The 18927-nt window shown below is 38.6% G+C and overlaps 1 protein-coding gene across 16 annotated transcripts in view; it reads left to right on the plus strand.

Moving 5' to 3' along the window:
• The window catches only part of ZBTB20 (zinc finger and BTB domain containing 20), an 825027-nt gene that overhangs the window by 676907 nt on the left and 129193 nt on the right, over window positions 1-18927 (plus strand). Inside the window, exon 1 of one of the 16 annotated variants that reach the window (XM_082624268.1) lies at window positions 11108-11261. The exons of the other annotated variants lie outside the window; for them this stretch is intronic. The gene's annotated coding sequence lies outside the window, so the exon portion shown is untranslated. Of the gene's footprint in view, window positions 1-11107; window positions 11262-18927 lie in introns of those variants that run through there. 16 annotated transcript variants of the gene reach the window in all.

Genomic DNA, 18927 nt, shown 5'->3' on the forward strand with positions numbered 1-18927 from the left:
ATGTCCTATATTAGCCTTTTGCATAGACAGAGCAATGATAATAATACTAATAATAATACTAATACTACTAATAATATAATATTGTCATCCCCATTTTGTATGTGATGAGACGAACTAAGAACATGATCTAAGGTCATATAGTGGGCAAGCAACAGAGCCACAATTAAATTACACCCAGATGAACAGGTGATATCACTCAGAGTCCAACATGTTTTTCACTTGCCAGATCTCACAGATTTGCCCTATGATTCTCAGCTAGACTTTAGAATTATCTAAAGAGCTTATTAAAACAGAGGCACTCAGATAGTCACCTCTGAGTGTCTGATTCAGTAGGCCTAGAGTAGGGTCCAAGAATTTATTTTTGTAACAAGTTTCTAGACAATACTGATGCTGCCAAGAACCACTCTTTTAGGAGCACTGTCCTCAGATTGTATGCATATCTGAGTGGGAAGTCCTAAGAAGAAAGTTTGTTTTGCATGATGTTGCCTTATGCTACTTCTTTTCTCCATTTCTGACCTCCACTAGGAAAAAGTAGAACAAATTTGGGGTGGGGCTAGCAAGAGAGCACCTCACTGTTTAGAATAAGTTTCGATCTTCTTGCACTCAAGAATTACACAGCAAAACCCTTCAGTTTGCTTCTAACTAAAATCTCCCGTTGACTGTGGTAGATTAACTTGGAGAGGAGTACCAACCCACCAATGAAGAGCTGCTATAAGACTGGACATAGGCAAGTGTGATTAGATGGATCCATAGGCAACTGATCCATTAACCAATAATCTTTACATATATTTCTCCATGTCAACTTAGGAGGAAATTCTTAAGGGCAAGAAGGAGAGACCCATTCTTGACCTATCCTAGTCAATATTTTTCTGAAGACTAGTAAGAAATCTTGTATCACAAACTCAGTTTGAATCAACAAGGTAATATATCTGCTTTTTAAAAAAAAAAAAAGCTAAGAAATATTTTAGCTGTGTTGTGAAATAATGTCCAGGTCAAGGTAACTGATAGTAGGGCTGGTTCCTCTGGAAGCTCTAGGGAAGAATCCATTTCCTTGCCTTTTCTAGCTTCTGGAGACCATCTGCACTCCTTGGCTCATGACCCCTTCCACAAATAACTCCGACCTCTTGTTTCTGTCATCACATCTCTTACTATTAGCTCTGACCCTCTGTCTCTCTCTTATAAAAAGCCTTGTGATTACATTTAGATCACATCCACAAGACTCCTTTGCCATATAAGGCAACATTCATAGGTTCTGGGGATTAGAGATATCTTTTTCCGGGTCATTATTCAGCCTACCACAGTTCCTCTGTGGCATGTCTATCAGACTACACATGGAACACAGAACCCCTTTCTCAGCACCAGAGTTTAAGAGCCCCTTTAATAAAAATACGTCCAAAAGGAGGGTGGTCAGGACTATGAACGGCAAGCGTGTGACAGCCATGTTGCCCACTGTGGCTGAGGAGGGCATGGGACCAAGAAACAGACAAACTGGGTTCCAGAACTTATCAGATAATATGTCTAAGCCACTCAGCTTTTCTCTGTAAACTGAAAGAAGCAGAGAATCTCCTAAATACCACCTAGGGCTAAGATTCTGTGCTTTTATAAAATTTATCATGCTGTTTCTAGATGACATTTAAATTTAAAACCAAGAGTTTATTTACTATCTCTGATATTCAGTATAAATATTGTCCACTTTTCTTTTGAATTAAAAAGTCACTTAAATTTTGAATTTAGAATGTGTTATCCAAGGACTTCTTGCTATAAAAATAGTGGTGAGGCTATCAAAATCTCTAGTATAAGTGCTTTTCCCTTGCTAATTCTTAAATATCCTACCCAATAATACTACTTTAGTCTAAGCATCAAATCACTAGTCTTAGGGCAATACGTATACCCCTTTTACATATTGGAAACTCGAGGTACAGAGAAAATAAATTGCAATTGCATATGAAGAACTAAGACAGTTAACAGTTGTTACCTCCAGCTTTTCTGAGATATCATCTACCACCACGGCCAGATGTGATACCAGACAATATGTTAAGTACGCCGAGCGGAGTGTACAGACCTTGTCCCGAAGATGTCAGTCTCAAAGCATGAGAAACAAACTACAGGACAGTCACTGAATGACTGCTGTCATTATTATAGGGGTCAAAGAAGTGGGAAAGGGCTCAGGTTTTATTCTTTTTTAAAAAATTAATTTGGTTTGTTCTCCGATAAGGGCATGGAAGTTGACCACTGATTCTCAAAAGAAAACAGGTCTAGTTTGATACAAATCTCTCTGCAGCATTAGAGTCATCCCACAAACACCAATTTCAAATGATGATTTACAGAGGGTCACGAAGAATAATTTGGAGGAAGTTTATAGGAAGGAAAGCTTTGAGAGCTGAACCAGAAAAGGTGCTTGAAAGTAAATCAAATTATGGCATACATTGAATTATGGCATTTATTATTATGTGCAGAGTATGCATGGAATTTTGAACTAAAAGCTGAGGAAGCAAAGGTCTAGACACTCTCATGCACAGTAAATAAATTAACCCTTTATTCTTTTTCTTTCTATGCTCCTTATATTTGGTGACTTGTTCATACAAATGTACACTGAAAAGGACTAATAAACCACGCTCTGCCATGGATGCACTTAACTATTTGTGCACATGACTAAAATGGATGCCTCTAGGAGATTTTCTTTGGTATCATGTAGGCACAGTCAGTATTTCAAAGGTCAAGAATTCTTTGGGAAAAAGAGGTGGTCTGTGTGTGTTTATGACTGTCAAACTTTCCTAAGCTTATTAAATTGGGAACACTTGTCCTTTTCTTCTTTATTTGAAGATTATTCTAGTAATATGTTTGGTGAAGAAAAATGCTGCTAAATAAGTCAGGGGCTAATAACTGGATTAATGACTGTTCTAAAACCTATGAGTTCAATATACTATGCCATTCGGGACCTAGTCTTACTTTCTACTTTAAAAGATCAGTTTTCATTGCTATTTTTTATGCTGGAAACTGCACAGTATAAGGAAATCAGCTTATCATGAGCAGGTCATCAGCTCTTGAAATATCTGTCCATGAGAAAAAAAAAAATGATTGGAATCCTGTCACCAAGGAAATGGTTTAAAAATCTGTTTATTTCAGTGCCAAACAAAAATCTCAACTAGTTATCTTTATTTTGCAATGACTTTAGTTCTTTTGACCATTCATTCACTTATTACATGGCTACTATGTACTAATCATTTAGAAAAAAGAACACCCTAGATGATTATACAAACCTTAAATATAACTATATGTTTGTGTGTGTTCCTATGCTTTTTTAAAGAGCACATTTGTGACAGGAAGTGAAGAATGGCATAGTCAGGAAAAAATTAAAGAGACACGATGTAATTATCTGAACTGGAATTAAGCCAATTAATAACCCATGTGCTAACACTACCCTCAAAGTGCTGAAAATGCCATCAGATATTTAAATGCCCTGGGTGGTCATAGCCAGCGATCTTCACCTCATCCATTTTCAGCACCATCCAGGGACATGGCTGACCCTGGCTTCTGAGGAAGGGCTGCCACCTGAAGTGAGCTACAGAGGAGGTACAGATTGTATAGTCCTAGCACAAGATTCTCTCAGGTGATCGTGAATGGATTTGCACTTATTTTCTAATGAAATCGAAACACTGGTGTTTTAGGCATTTGCTCATTTATTCAACACATATTTACTGAAGACCTACCGTGTGCCAGCCCAGCATTATGGCTAAGAATGCAGGATTTAAAGTCAGACTGCCTGTGTTTCATCTCTGGCTCCACACTTATTAGCTGTGTGCTCTTGAACAAGTCACCTAAATCTTCTATGCCTTGATTTTCTTTTCTATGAAGTGAGGATTTGTAGTACCTAATTCATAGGGTTGTTGTGGCACTAAAGTATAATGAAAAATGTTAAGTACTTAGCAGAGAGCTTATCACAAATCAAGTGCTCAGTGATATGTTGGTTATTATTATTATTAGCCAGGAAATATACCAAAGTCTGGAAACAAAGAGATCAAACACCCCTCAGATAATCCTTGAAGTTTAGATTCCAGAATTTAGGGCTTTTAAACTTTACCCTTTCCAGCAGAAGTCTGTATTAGACTTCTGGATCTGTATTAGATCCTTGCTTTGCTATGTGCATTCATGTCTTGAACCTGAATGCTTTGAACATAATACACTCAGCACATCCAGAGTATGCAGTTTTGTTTATTCACACCCTCATTTTCTGCCTTCCTCAATAAAAGCTCAATAAAAGCTACCACGTAATGACCAGCCACGGATTCTATCTGTGTTAGCTCATGTCATCCTCAAAATAACCTTATGGGATGGATATTACCACCTTTTACAGACAGGGAAACTGAGACTCTGAGAGCAGCTGTGACTTACACAATCTTACAAAGGTCTGTTTGACTCCAAAGCTTATTCCCCTTTCACGCAGGTCACCTAGAATGCATTCACTAAGGACTGCACTGTTCTGCCTTGGGTTCTTGCCTGTCAGGTGCTTTGAGACCTGCAGGAGGACCTACCAATGTCAAAATCACTGATTCCTCCTCCCCCTAAATTGATTGACTGTGGACCATATGTTTTAGACATGTCACAGCAGCCATTGTTAAAGAGGTTGTCATGCAAATAAACTAAATTACTCTGGCCATGACTTCTCTCTGATTACTTGCCTTTGAGTGGGCTCCCAGGTGCCTGACATTTCTTTCAGTTTTCTTCTGTCACCCTAAGTAGCAACGTCGTTGCTGAAGCATGACTGAGAGTTTTCACTTTTATATACACCATGATTCTTGTTTTAGGACAAGAGACTTAATCTGATAGAACTGTTCTCTTCATAAGCACCCCTTTCCCCCTTAAAAAAATTTACCTTCAATTTTCTGCTGTAAGAGGAAGATCCTTACTGAATATGATCATATATGTCCAAAAAAGATACCATCAAATACATAGGCAGATAATACAGTTTCCCCCTTTCTATTTTAGTAGCTCGTTTCAATTGAAATATATAGAAAAAGTTGCCTATAGCTAATCTTCCAGGTAGAAAATCTCATCAGTGATTGAAAATGACACTGTAAACTGAAAGATTCAGTCTCTTTCACCTACAGTGTGCCTATATTTTAAAAATGAGTTGTATGAAAGAACACATCTTTTTACATTGTGATGTATAGCGGACGATATTCACAAAGAGAATTGCAAACTCTGAGAGAGGTCTTTGTAGATTGATCAACTGGCCTTCACTAGCTTGGAATGTGGCACCAGCTATACCTTGCTGAGACTGGGCCTGTACAATGTAATGTTTTTCTGCTTTTCTCTGAGAATGAATTAAGCACTTAAATCCCTATCCCTAAAATTCAAAATGAACCCCCAAACATTTCCACTTAGCTATTTAGACATTTTTAAGAATTAGAGGTCTGTGCACTAACTGTATAGGTGGAAGAATCTTATTATGAAGACAAGGGTGATTTCCATACCTGTTGGGCCAGAATCTTTAAAGAAAGCTGGAAGTTGGCTGGTATGATGGAAACAGCACTGGTGGGCCACTGGAGCCCTCGGTTCCAGTGTCGACAGTGCTGTTGCCTTTATGATTTATTAGCCTGAGTCTCTGGCCCTCAGTTTCCTCATCTGCTAAATTAGGGCGTTGGAGAGATTGATCTCTGTGGCTTTTCCCGGCTCTGGTATTCTCTGGGTCTGCAAATCGCCTTCAGTGTCTGCCATAGTCTGCCTTGCCAGCTCTGTTTGTCACAAAGATTAATCCATTTTAACTGTACCTTGGAGTGCTCCCGAGAGAGAAGGATGGATGGATTGTTTTGCACCTATTATTGCATCAGAACTTTTGCCTTTTTAGACGAGATCGTGCAGTGCCTAAATTCTGTCTGCCTGTCTGCCCACTGACTTTGTGCTGATCTCTTGCCACCGTTCCTCTTCTTCCAGCATCCATCTCCCTCCAAGATCTAGACTCGGCATCCGACTGTACCTGTCTTGTTCTCTGCAGCATCTGTCTGCTACACTCCTAGACCATCGTTAATAAACTTTCACACATTACACACAGACCCTAATATGCTGGCACCTGCACATAAATATCTACATTGATAAAACTAGGGTAGGAAACTCTATTTTTTAAAAAGACCTCTATCTAGTGCCATTTACATTTGCACTTTTTGTTTAGTTGTAAGTTTTAATAGTTCCCCCTTTGAGGATTTGTCAGTAGGAGCAGTATTGCTTATCAGAACACACCAACAGTCTTTTTGTAATATTCGCTTTTCCCCTTTGGTTCAGCCGAGCCTGCTGACAGATCATTCAAATTCAATTGTTTTATGTCTAAGCCGAACAGCTAATTAAAGTAGGGATGATTAACCTGACTGGCAGTGTCGCTCTCCCTCTCGCGCTCTCTCTCTCCCTCTCCCTTTCTCTCTCTCCCTCCCTCCTGTTCCAATCAGTCTTTTTCTCACACCCTCTCTCTCTCCTTCCGTGTCTCTCTCCCTCTGTCTCTCTCCCCCTCTCTCTCTCTCCCTCTCTCTCTCTCTCTCTCCCCCACCTCTTCCTCTCGGTCTCTCCCTCCCTCGGTTGGTCTCTCTCTCTCTCTCTCTCTCTCTGTCTCTTGCTCTACTGTTTTTTTTTTTTTCCTCTCTCTCTCTCCTAAACGTGGTCTGCTTGCTGATGGCAGAATGGCACTCGGAGATTTGTGCATTGTGTCTGGTTTCCTACGGGCAGGCTGACCCAGTGCCTCCAGGGACTTATCAATAGACCACTCAGAAGAGACACAGACAGGAGAGAGGAGGAGGGGTGGGGGGAGAGAGAGAGAATCAATATCAAGAATAGAAGGAGCTCCGAAGCCATTTTTTTTTTAAAGAAGTATCGGGACTTGGGAGAGGGTGACAAAGAAGGTTTTTCAAAGAGGCAGTGGAGGAGGTTCTAATAAATTTGGAAGGAAACAGTTCCCTGTCTTGGGAAAAGGAGAACTCCTGACTGATTAGCATTCACACCAGGTATGAGATGTTCGCTACCCCTTATCACTGTGTCGCAACCGAGATGGAAAAGCCTTTTTTTTTTTTTTAAGAGACCTAGGGAGCATGTATTTCGCTGTGTTTGTTGTTGGGGGGTAAGGGGGTGGCGTGAGATCTGTGGGCATTTGTGTATGGGAGCAGAAAGAATGGAAGCAGTACAACGGGGGGTGGGAAAGAGTATGGACTATGTTACTGTCTTCCCTGTCTTTGTGCACCCCTGGGGGGTTACCCAAGTTCATTTCTAGCAGGTGGATTTAGACGGGAGTTACTTAACGCTTGACCGCCAGTTTTGAAAAAAAAGAAAAAGAAAAAAAAACGCTGCTTCCTATGTCTATTAAAGGAAGCTCCAATTTCTCTCTCTCTCTCTCTCTCTCTCTCTCTCTCTCTCTCTCTCTCTCTCCCTCTCTCTCTCTCTCTCTCTTCCTCTCTCTCTCTTCCTCTCTCTCTCTGCCCCCCCATCTCTCTTCCCCTCTCTCCCTCTCTCTTCTTTTTTTTCCTCTTCTAACCAGACAGCGGGAGGGTTCCTGGCTCCCAGCCAGCCCAAAAGCCTCTAAGTGTTTTGCACTTGTTTCAGGGAGTAGCTGCCCGGGGATTTTTCAGCATTTTCACTAGAGAACAAAGAGTTCTTTACAAAGGGAAGGGGTGGGGGGGGGGCAGTGAGCTTAATGTCTGATATATGTTTTTCTATTTTTATTAGTTTTTCGCCTAAAAAGAGAGAGACAGGAACAGAACATTCACTCTATAAAGACACAAAGACATTCAAAAGAAATCCAGTTATCTTTTCTCCGCATCACCCCAATATATATACATAAAAAAGGAAAAGGAAAAAGACTAATTAAGTTGGATATGTTGCTCTTTTCTCATCTTTTAATCTTTCTAAATCCAACTGTTCTATGCTCACTCTATGCTATTTTTTTCTACTCACAATAAAAGTTGTTCAGGATTCATCCTCTGCTGTCATCTCTTTACCCATTCTGGGTCCCTAAAATCCTGTGGAGGAGAGAACAAGACTCCACAAAATAATCAATTTAGTGGCAAGAGTATCTTCTACTTTTGCCACTTAGGTAAAAAGTTAATTATGGGATTTGGGTTCCCAAAATACCAATGGGGTACATTAGTTCATTCGGTCTCACAAGTTTTTGCATCCGTTTAAAAGGTACCGCTTGTGTCACTTGTCAGTTATTAAGAAAAGGTACTAAGGGAACAGATATTTGTATTTTATTTTTGTTTCTATTTAATGACGTAAATTACAAAACCCCCAGAGAGATCACTGCCCCATCCGTGATACACTAGTTCAAGCGAAATATAGTCTAGACAGAGATTTTTCTACGATTCTGATCGCCACGTAGCTTTGCATGTTCTCCATTTGATTTTTTGCCTATGCATGTATATTTTCACCATGAATTTGTGTTTGTAGCAAACATTCCAGAATGCTTATCATTTTCAAATTAATGCTCCAACAAAAGAAGAAAGAAATCATGTGAACTGTCTGTGCAAGACGTGTAAACAATTCCACCTTATACATATGCTGTACATTTATATCTTTATACTGACATCCTTGAATGATAAACTCAAGAAAATGTTTTCTTTCTAAAAGTTCTCCTCCTAATGCATTTATATTTCAATTGTTATTTGGAAATCTCTTTAAGATACTTAATAGACACAAAACTGAACAGGGGGAAAATTCACAAGCACCACAAAAATTCTTAAATATACATTATGTACAGTACCTAACTACAGATAACTATTTTACTAAGTGGAAACCAGATACAACAGTTGTTTCAAGATTCAGAAACTCTTTTCTTCTTTTTTGTTTTCGTTCACTGAAAGTATAATCTCTTCCTGTCCCTGGGGTGGGAAACTGTAGGGAAAATATATACATTTTTCCATATTTTTAGAATACATTTAAGTAACTGCTTCTTAAGGGTGTAATACATATCAGGGCAGAGAGTGGTGTCTAGTCAATAAGCCCTTCTGGCTGGGAGGTGTGAGCGCCTTATGTTTGAAGTAACTTGATAACAAGGAGTCTTTTCGGGAAACCTTACTGTGTATGTGTTGCCTCAGTAATGACCCACCAGAGAAAAAACAAGAGCTAGGTGGCCAGTGTTTGCACTTGAAGTCGCTGAAAGACATTAGAATTAGGGGAACTTTTGGCGAATCCAAATTTTTCTAGGGTAACTCACTTCTTACCGTTATGTGTTTTCCTCAGGAAAATTCTTATATTGCCTTGAGACTTTTCTGTATTTTTGTAGAGATTTTTAATGCTCTTAAGAGTGCTTAAGGAGAAAAAGATCTTTAAAAAGAAAGTCATCAAAATGAGAGAAAAGAAACTCGGTCTTGAAAAAGTTTTATATTGAAGGCAAGAGCTTTTTTTTTCCCCCTTTTGGCTTGTTTCTGATTTTTTTTTCCCCTTGAACTCTTTTGTTGCTGTGGGCTGTTGTGTTTGCATTTTTGTTTTTTGTTTTGTTTTTTGCTTGTGCTTTTTTGTTGTTGTTGTTGTTGTTCTATTTTTAATGTGACCAAGGGGGTCTAGGAAAGAGACAGAGGGGCTACTGGAAGAGGCTGTTACTGAAAGCTGCACTAGCCCCTCTTGATCCCAACTCAGGCAGCTCCTATCAGCCAGTTGTGCCGCCAGGAGTACAGTGAAAGGTGATAGCTGTCATTCTGGGATTCTTCGTGCATCTGACCTGAGAGTAACACATTCACAGTCGAGGAGAAAAGGGAAAAAAAAATAGAGGAGGAGGAAAGAAAAGCTCTTTGAGCTGGAATACACTGGCCCTTTCTTCCTGTAGGCAATCCGCTCCAGTTCTTGGCGACGTGTCCTGCACTATCAGATATCATATGACTTTTTATTTAGATTCCTTTTCGGAGAATGGCCTGTTAGGACTCTGTTTGTTTTCTTTTATTTAATTTCCTTCTCCCCTCACCCGCTAGTTTTGTGTATCTGTGTGTGTGAGAGAGTGTGTGTGTGTGCATGCATATGTGTGTGCAATTTTTATCTTTGTTTTTGTTCTGTTGATCTGATGCTTTCTTTAAGGACAAAGCTTTAATTATTTCAGTGTACTGGTTTAATCATTTGCCAAAAAGAAACCTCATTCTAGGCTTTTGGGGGGTCCGTTTTTAGACATGTCCATTAACACATGAGACTGGAAATCCTAAATGCTTGCTGGTCGGCCCTTGGCCCATTCCCTCACCTTAATTTCACCCTCCCCCTCATCAGCATGCACAATAGTATAAGTTAGGAAACACCTGTGCTGAGTTGAGAGGGAAATAAAAGTAGAAGCAACTTCTTCAAATCTGCACTCCTAGTTTCACTTTAATAAACTTTTTTTTAATCACTGATTTTTTTTTTTTTTTTTTTTTTGGCACCCTCTGCTGAGCTTGAAAGCATCAGAGATACTGAACGATGTGTCTGTGGAGCTTTTGTGAGGCCAGCTGAGCACCCCTGAAAAGTAGAGCAGGGGCTGAAAGTCATTCAGTGACTTAAGAATTAAGTGAGAGATTTAAATAAGATCTGTGAGATCTGTGGGCCAGGCAGGGTTTGGTGATAGATGGTAAAATGGAATACTTAGGGATACTCAAAGAGGAGAAAAAATTTCCAGTCAGGGTAACACAGGCATTCCTGCTGCAATTAGGGCCTTAAAAACTGTATTTAAGCCAATTTTTATTCTGTGTAACTCAAAATTTAACTAATAGATATGTGATTGCCTTCCTCTCCATGCCTGCTATGTAAAACAGAGGAATTATACTGACATTATTCCTGGGTTTCTCCTAAATTTTTGATGTATTTCTTTTTCAGTTTTCAAGAGTTCAGATTTTAGTTAGCAAAAGAAAAACATAACTTCTCTAGGTGTGCAAATAGATTCCTATGCGTTATTCTTATCAATTCATAACCTATCTATACGTAACATAATATATCCTATTTGTATCAGGATTTTTTGGGGATAGTAACAAGCAAGACTGCCTTGAAGTTACAGATGACCATTACATTCTTTAAACTTACAGTTTTTCGTTCCTTGTTACTCTCCCCAAAATTATTTTTTACAGACCTTAAATATCTACTGCCTTATCTTAGCCCAAGGTGAATTTTGTTGAAACTTAGAGGGAATTTTATTCCACCTCTTTAAGAGTATCCAAAAGGGAAGAGGGAACTATTTTTCGTTCAACAAAAATTTTAGAAGCCTTTTTTTTCCCCAGCAGAAAACTCCAAAACAGCTTTGTCTCAGAACGTTAAACTTGGCATGGATCAGAAATGTGAGTTTTGCTTTGTTTGAGGAAATTTGTTTTTGAAACAACAATGTTATAAATATTTTTAAATTGCCTGCTGAGCATGCGCTGTGTCTGACTTTATTCATAGTTTTAAACACACACCAAAGTGCAGTCTTCTGAATGGCCACAGGTAAGGCTGTTGATTTGTAGGATCTTTCTCAGAGCCACCTTCAGTGAGTCTACTCAGTTTTCCAGAAGGGAAAAGGGCGAGAGCTGAGTTTAAACCTGGATTCCCTTCTAAAAACCATAGAGCAAAAGTAGATTCCCCCATTAAGGCTTGCACATTATACTTAGGGTAAGTACTATTCAACTTTCCTTTCTTATGGGAGTCGCCTGCCTTAACTTTTCGGCTTACTACTAACAGAGTAAAATAAGAAAAAATTTGAACGCAATGAGGTATTTGACTGAAGTAGAAAATTTGCAGATTTTTAAGGGCATTTATTGTGCATAAATTTGGGGATCCGAGAATTTGCCAGTGAAAAGATAGCAGCTCTGTGCTTACAGAGCAAAGATGTGCTAGTCTGAACATGCCTGATCTCATCTGGAACCGAAAGCTAAATCTAGGTGGGCCTGTAATAATACCAGAAAAAGAACACATGTATCTTTTGTACAACCTTTTTTAAAAAAAAAAAAAAAAAAAAAAAGCAGGCTTCCAAAGGGAATGACAAAGAAGTAGGTTCTCCTCTTGCTGAATAAGTAGTCATACTTTGCTCCAGGAGATATATATTTCCAGTTGTTTTGGGTTGTTTTGTTTCATTTTGTTGTTGTCATCCCTGTGGAAGTATATTCTTTCCTGTCGGTGACTGTTAACACTTTACATTTTTCAGAATGCTTTATTTATCTCCATTAACTCCATTTGATGTTTCCTCACTTGGTTACCTTTTTCAAGTCTGCGATGACCCTCTCAGGCTTTGCAATTCTTATCGATTCTTGCCAGAATATATTTATTCATTAGCTGTTTGTTATAGTTATGGTGGAGATAATCTCATTTTTCAGGCCTTTATAATTATCCAAACAAATTTCATTTTGAGGTGAAATTTCTCATAGCTTTTCTTGACTCAGAACTGAACTTGTCTTGCAGAGGCTTGAAGAAAAGCCAACTAGCCGTTTTTTGAGAACTAAATATTCTAAGAAATGCAAATGAAATTTTTTTTACAAAATACATATTGTGCATCTATGCAATGCTTTTCTAATTTTTTTCTTTCCATGATTTAAAATAGAGCTGAAAATTAAATGTTATTTTAAAAAAAGAAAAAAATCTGCCAGGTTAATGCTGATACTTTAAATGCCCAATTTAAAATAATTCAAAGTTTTTATTTCTATGCAACATATCACCTTTCAATGTCACTCAGTAATACTTTGTGCAAATATACATATATATATACACATACACATACATACGGAGACACAGCTTCACTTTACATTTATATTAATTCTATTTTTGCATGAAAGAGGATTAGCCTTAATGCAAACTTTTATTAATTTATTATATTTTATTTTTCTGTAATTTAAAAATCCAATTATTGCCTCCCTCTGATTATTTAATATATATATACTTACTAATGTCTTTTTATATTCTAATAATTTATCTCAACTTATAAAGTATTTTTATGTCTTATATACTCCTGAATTTTATGCAGCTGTATTAACATTCAGGTTTATTCCGATACGATTTGCTTTGTTCCGTATCTGTTACTGTGTTAAACAAGTTTTTTTTACTTTCCCAATCTAGAAAGGCTATGGCTATTTTTTCTGTATATTATTTCTATATGTCTTCAGTATTCTGAAGAAGAAAACTTTTTAACCTCATGATCCCCTGGAAAGCTTTCGAACAAGTAGGAGAAGTAATCTTTACCTTGCTACTCCCATGTCTGGTCTGTGTGCTCTCACTATACCACGCCCCGCCACCAGCAACCCTGAAAACACAATAGTAATAAACGTGATATGATAACTTTTCTGATCATAGAACCAGGAAATACCAAAGAAAATTGTGGCATATGTAGGAAAATGCCAAGTGCTTCTCCAGTAAGATCAGCTGTTTTTGTACTTTTTTTTCTCTCCTGAATTTTGTTTGTGACTTTTTTGGCTTGCTGAAGCATATCCCCATAATCTTATGAAGCCACAGCAAATTCCCAGTGCCACAACAGCACTGTGCAGCTGGGGAGAGCCCAGAAGAGCTGCTGCTGGGTGGCTGCAGACTTCCCGAGCAGTGATGTAAGGCGGGAGGAGTAAGTAGGCTACTCTTCCCTTTGCTTCTTACCTGGGCTGCCAACTGGTCAGGTAGAGCGATTTTTTTCTGTTGCTTTCCCTTCAGCTATTTGGGGCTTTTCCTTCAATTACCAATGGATTTCTACCTTTTTCCAGGGATGATTTACCCAGCAAAGCATCCCATTTTTCTTTCATATTGAAACATGGAAAGCTTTGGAGATTAGGAAGGGCAAAGAAAAGGGGCTCAGGGTAACTGGGAAATATTCAAAATGGCATTAGACTCAAAGCTGTTTGGGGGTCTGTAACTTTTCCGTTCTCCCCAGAGCCTCTACGAGGTTGAAAGTAGTGAATGGGATAACTATAGGGTACAAACTGTGATCTAACTAATTCAGTAGATGGAGCTCTTCCCCCTAAGTCTGTATTTAAATTAACATCCCACTCTGGTTTGTGGGGCTCTCTGTTTCAAGGTGTGTCACACCACACATATAAACTCAAGGGCCTAGATTGCTAGGAAAGCGATTTCCTGACACTTTTCAAAAAAAGATGCAGCACTCTGCTTTGAAACACAAAACAGCACAGGGGAGAAGGAAGGATGGGGTGGGAAATGAAGTTTACATATCTAAATTTCTCCCTATGTTTGTTGATATTCTCAAGTGTGAAGTTAACTCCTAACACTATAGAAGTGATTATTACTGTAAATGTAGAAAGATGTATGGAACATACAGGATTTGGGCTGTGTTTGTTGTAAATCTTCCAGGCTATCTGAACTGTGCAGATCTCCTCTCATTTGATTCTGCAAAGGAATTTTAATACTGTAAAGCAATTGTTTCATCCAATTAGTCTAGAGAACCTGGCTGAAATGTGACAAATTCTGAATTGTGACAGTGCAGAGGAGGGCAAAGCAGCTGTGTTAGGAAGGTGCCTTTATGGAAGCCAAAATATTTTCAACAATAACTGAAAATAGATCTCCAGTATCTGCTTTAATATGGAAAGAACTACTTGTTTATTTCCGTTTAAATTAATTGAAATGAATAATTGTCATAAAATTTGCATCAGTGTTATAGTGTTCTCAGTACCAATGGGATAAAGTTCGATCATGTCCTTGCCTGAAGAGAAAATATAGATGTTCTGTAGCAAATTATCTTTCTTAGTGGAATGTCTTCTCCCAGATTGGAGATATTACTGAATATCTCTTGTTAAATCTTGATAAGATCATTTGGCCAAAGTAGAACTGGGCTTGGCTTTAGTACCAAAAGAAATAGCATTTTTAAGGGACTTGGATTTCCTTTGCATACCACGTGTCTGAGTCCGATACAGTCCAGAAAAACAGAGAGGATGAGATGAAATTATTCCTAAGCAGCCGCTGTAGGCCAAACACTGAAACAGTGCCAACCTGGACCAATCAGGCCAGCTTCTTAGAAGATGCATGCTTTTGTCGAACACTTACATGATGAGAAAGAGGGAGGAAGCCCTTGAAATTGCATTCGTATGAATGATTCTTCACTAATTTCAATAAAGTCCATGGCAATAGATGCAATGATTTTTATTTTTTTGTAAAGAAGAAAATGTCAGTTTTCTTGTCCAGCTAAGGATCTCTGAATGCTGTACTCTGACATCTTTTGAACAAAACTATCCTTTTGAATTTAAGCAAGTAAAAAACTTCTCACAGAGAGCAAAGAGTAAAACTGATGGAAACTCAAAATCAATTCCAAACCCATTTCTGGCATGATGAGAATAACATTTGTGCTGTGTTTAAAGCAGTTTAAAACAAGAAAATGATAAAATGATCAATATACTTAAAGCCAAAAATAACCAGGAGAGAACGATCTGTAATCCATTCCTAGACCTGAAACCCTACACTTTTGATTGAACATGAAAATAAACGAATATATCTTTTATAAGGTGGCATTGTAAGCCTTATAATATAAAGAAATGATGAGATGCCAAGCTTTCAACTCTATTTAAGCTATGTTTTCAGAGTTTAGCCAAACAAAAATTTCTAGACTTAAACTATTGTAAATTTATTTATTTCTACATACCCTGACCATAGAAAGAGCAAAAGTTAAGGAATATATAGAATGCCACAATGGACTACATTGCCACTTCACAGTCTATGTACGTTCTTTATTTATTTGAAAAAAAAAAGTTAAAACTACAGCAAAAAATATTTTTTTTAATTTATTATTATTTATTTTATTTTTTATTTTTGGCTGCGTTGGGTCTTCGTTGCTGCACGCGGGCTTTCTCTAGCTGCGGCGAGTGGGGGCTACTCTTCGTTGTGGTGCATGGGCTTCTTATTGCAGTGGCTTCTCTTGTTGTGGAGCACGAGTTCTAGGCATGTGGGCTTCAGTAGTTGTGGCGTGTGGGCTTCAGTAGTTTTGGCACAGGGGCTTCAGTAGTTGTGGCATGCAGGCTCTAGAGTGCAGGCTTAGTAGTTGTGGCTCGCGGGCTTGGTTGCTCCGCGGCATGTGGGATCTTCCCAGACCAGGGCTTGAACCCGTGTCCCCTGCATTGGCAAGCAGATTCTTAACCACTGCGCCACCAGGGAAGCCCAAAAAGAATATTTTAGACTATATCTGAAAGTGAATTAGTCACTGTGGAACGGACTTGAATATTTCTTTAAAAATACCTTGACTCTTGGGCTTTGCTGGTGGCGCAGTGGTTGAGAGTCTGCCTGCCGATGCAGGGGATACCAGTTCGTGCCCCGGCCCGGGAAGATCGCACATGCCGCGGAGCGGCTGGGCCCGTGAGCCATGGCCGCTGAGCCTGTGCGTCCGGAGCCTGTGCTCCGCAACAGGAGAGGCCACAAGAGTGAGAGGCCCGCGTACCGCAAAAAAAAAAAAAATACCTTGACTCTTGACTAATTTATTAAATTCAACACACACATAAATATAAATCACGCATATTTTATCCTTATTGCTTTACTAGACTGAAAGACTAAGTTGACATCAATACATTTTGAACCTATGGATTCAAGGTCAGTGAAATGTCACTGTCCAAGTTTACAAAAACCTCTCTAGACTTCAGATTTTGCCCCAATAAACGACTTTCTACCAACCTTTCCAGAGTCATTCGACTGGCTAGTTATTTATTGATCAGATAAAATAAAATTGTCCTTCTGGATGAAGAAATCCTGGCTGAAAAATTAAAATGACAACAAATTGCATAAGCACATTTAATTTCGTTGACCTAAGGTGCAGTAGGAGTGATGATAATTCTAATGAGCACTGTGACGAATGTAACTACAAAGAAGCATGTGTGATTACATCAGGAAGAGTGACCTCAGTGGGCAAGGTCAGAAGGGTGAGACACAGGAACCATGACAGAGTGGAGGCTAATGATGAAAGTTATTGGAGATGCTTAAAGCTTGTAGCTGGCTGCAAAACTAACAGATACCAAAAAAAAGAGTCCATGAATTTTAAAGTAGATAGAAAGGCAATACTTTTCCTTATAGGATATAATCAAGTGTAGAATTCACTTTTGCAGAGAATTACAACAACCTCCTAAGCTTTGGCTGTCCAGTGTGGTAATAGTTGTAAAGAGCTGTTATGCTCATCTGCTTAAAGATTCATATAAGTGTAATTGTTATAGTAACTTGTTATGCTATTGTTTGAAGTTGAAAAGCTCTGCTTTAAGTGTCGACAAAGCAAATGTCAGCATCACAGAATCATAATCATGGCATCTTAGAGCTTGAAGGAGACTTAGATATCTCAATAAAGGTGAATGGGTTACCAAACTCTCCAGAAAGGAATACTGAATATCTGGTGCAGGACCATGTAGAATTTTTTAAAATATGTATTTTATATATTGTGACTTACATTTGGAAAACACTATTTCATATAAAAGCTTAAAAACCAGGGAAACTAAAGCTCCACAAATTCATCTTGACTAGTGGTGCTATACATTGGATTCTGTGAACCAGGGGTTCTAAACAGAGAAGAATGGAAATTTTTCAGTAAAGCACAAAATTTTATTTTCACCAAAGGGACAGGGTGTTTAACAGAAGAAGAAATGCTATTTGGGCTTACACCATGCTAATAGGAAAACGTAAATGGAAAAGTGATCAAACCCTCTCAAGATGAGAAAGGCAAATTGTACGAGAACTCAAGTTTTCTAGCTTCTACTCTACACCGCAAGCCTGACCCCTAAAACAAATTTTATAAAAATAAAATGTGGATGATATTCCAGAAGTAATTGAGGAAGAAAGCAGAGTAAGCAGGCCCTTAGCGTTCCTATTTCTATACCGATAACCCTACCTTACATGGGGTAAGGGGCAAATATGTGTGGTAAGGATAAGGCATTCTGGGGAATGAAAGAAAATGCACCCACATTGGCACTCCGTGGACACTCTCTGCTGTTAACATTGCTTCCCTCATGCAACCCTCATATCCCCTCCAAGGTAACCTTGTATCTCATTTCTCTTCTTCCCTCTATCCCCACCAAAAGAAAAAGAAAAAGAAAGAAAGAAAAAAGAAAAGAAAAAAATTTTTTGAGAAATTGTAGTCAGAAAATCCTTTAGAAAGAAGTCCTTCTCCTTAGAAATCTTCCTGTACAAATCAATGTATCTAACTGTTGTATCAAAATGTGAGTTCTAATCAGAGGGTACTGAGTTAATAAGTTTAAACACATTTTAACTGGGTTCCTCCTTGTCTCCTAAGCGCACACTACATTTCCACAACCCTGTTCTTTTCACCTGGTGCTCCCAAGTAGAGACAAATTCTGCCTTCTCTATTTCTACAGTGCTCTATCTTTTAATGGCTTTTGTCATATTCTCTCTTATAGATTAGCCATTTGTATGTTTATTTGTAATGTAAGGAACAGGTCTGTGTAATCTGGGCAGTGCCCTTAATTTCACTGGGCCTCAGTTTCCACGTCTATAAGTAGGAAAATGATAACTACCTTGCTGGGATATTGTAAGGATTCCTGAAATGGAGTTTATAGAGTGCTTGGTACCATGACGAGCGCGGGATCTTCTCTCAGTATCATTGTTGTTGTTACTACTTCTACTATTATTAATATTCCCTTTCCCCTAGTTCTTCCCCAATAGTATTCTTTTCGAGCTCATAGATTGATGTTATTGAGTTCAAAATCTCTTCGAGCAACAAACACAATGACTTTTACATAATAGGAGCTGAATAAAAATATATTGAATCTTTTTTGTGCAAGTCCATAGGCCCCATTACTTCCTTACAAAGATCCTTCAATTCTTTCCTGGAAGTTTAGAATAGTCAGCCCTGGCCAACCTATGGACGCCATAAACGATATCAGTATTGCTCACTGTAGACTGTCGGTGCCACCTGCCTTCCCTTTCAGGTTCCACACAGGCCCCCCAATCACATAGGATTGCTCTTTGCAGCATCCCCAGAGATGTCAGCTTGTAGTTATGTTTCATGTGATTAATGAGCTGGTTATACCTCTGTCTGCAGCCTGAACTAGAAACTTT

Source organism: Mesoplodon mirus, assembly GCF_964341445.2.
Source record: "Mesoplodon mirus genome assembly, chromosome: 6".
Classification (NCBI taxonomy): Eukaryota; Metazoa; Chordata; class Mammalia; order Artiodactyla; family Ziphiidae; genus Mesoplodon; species Mesoplodon mirus.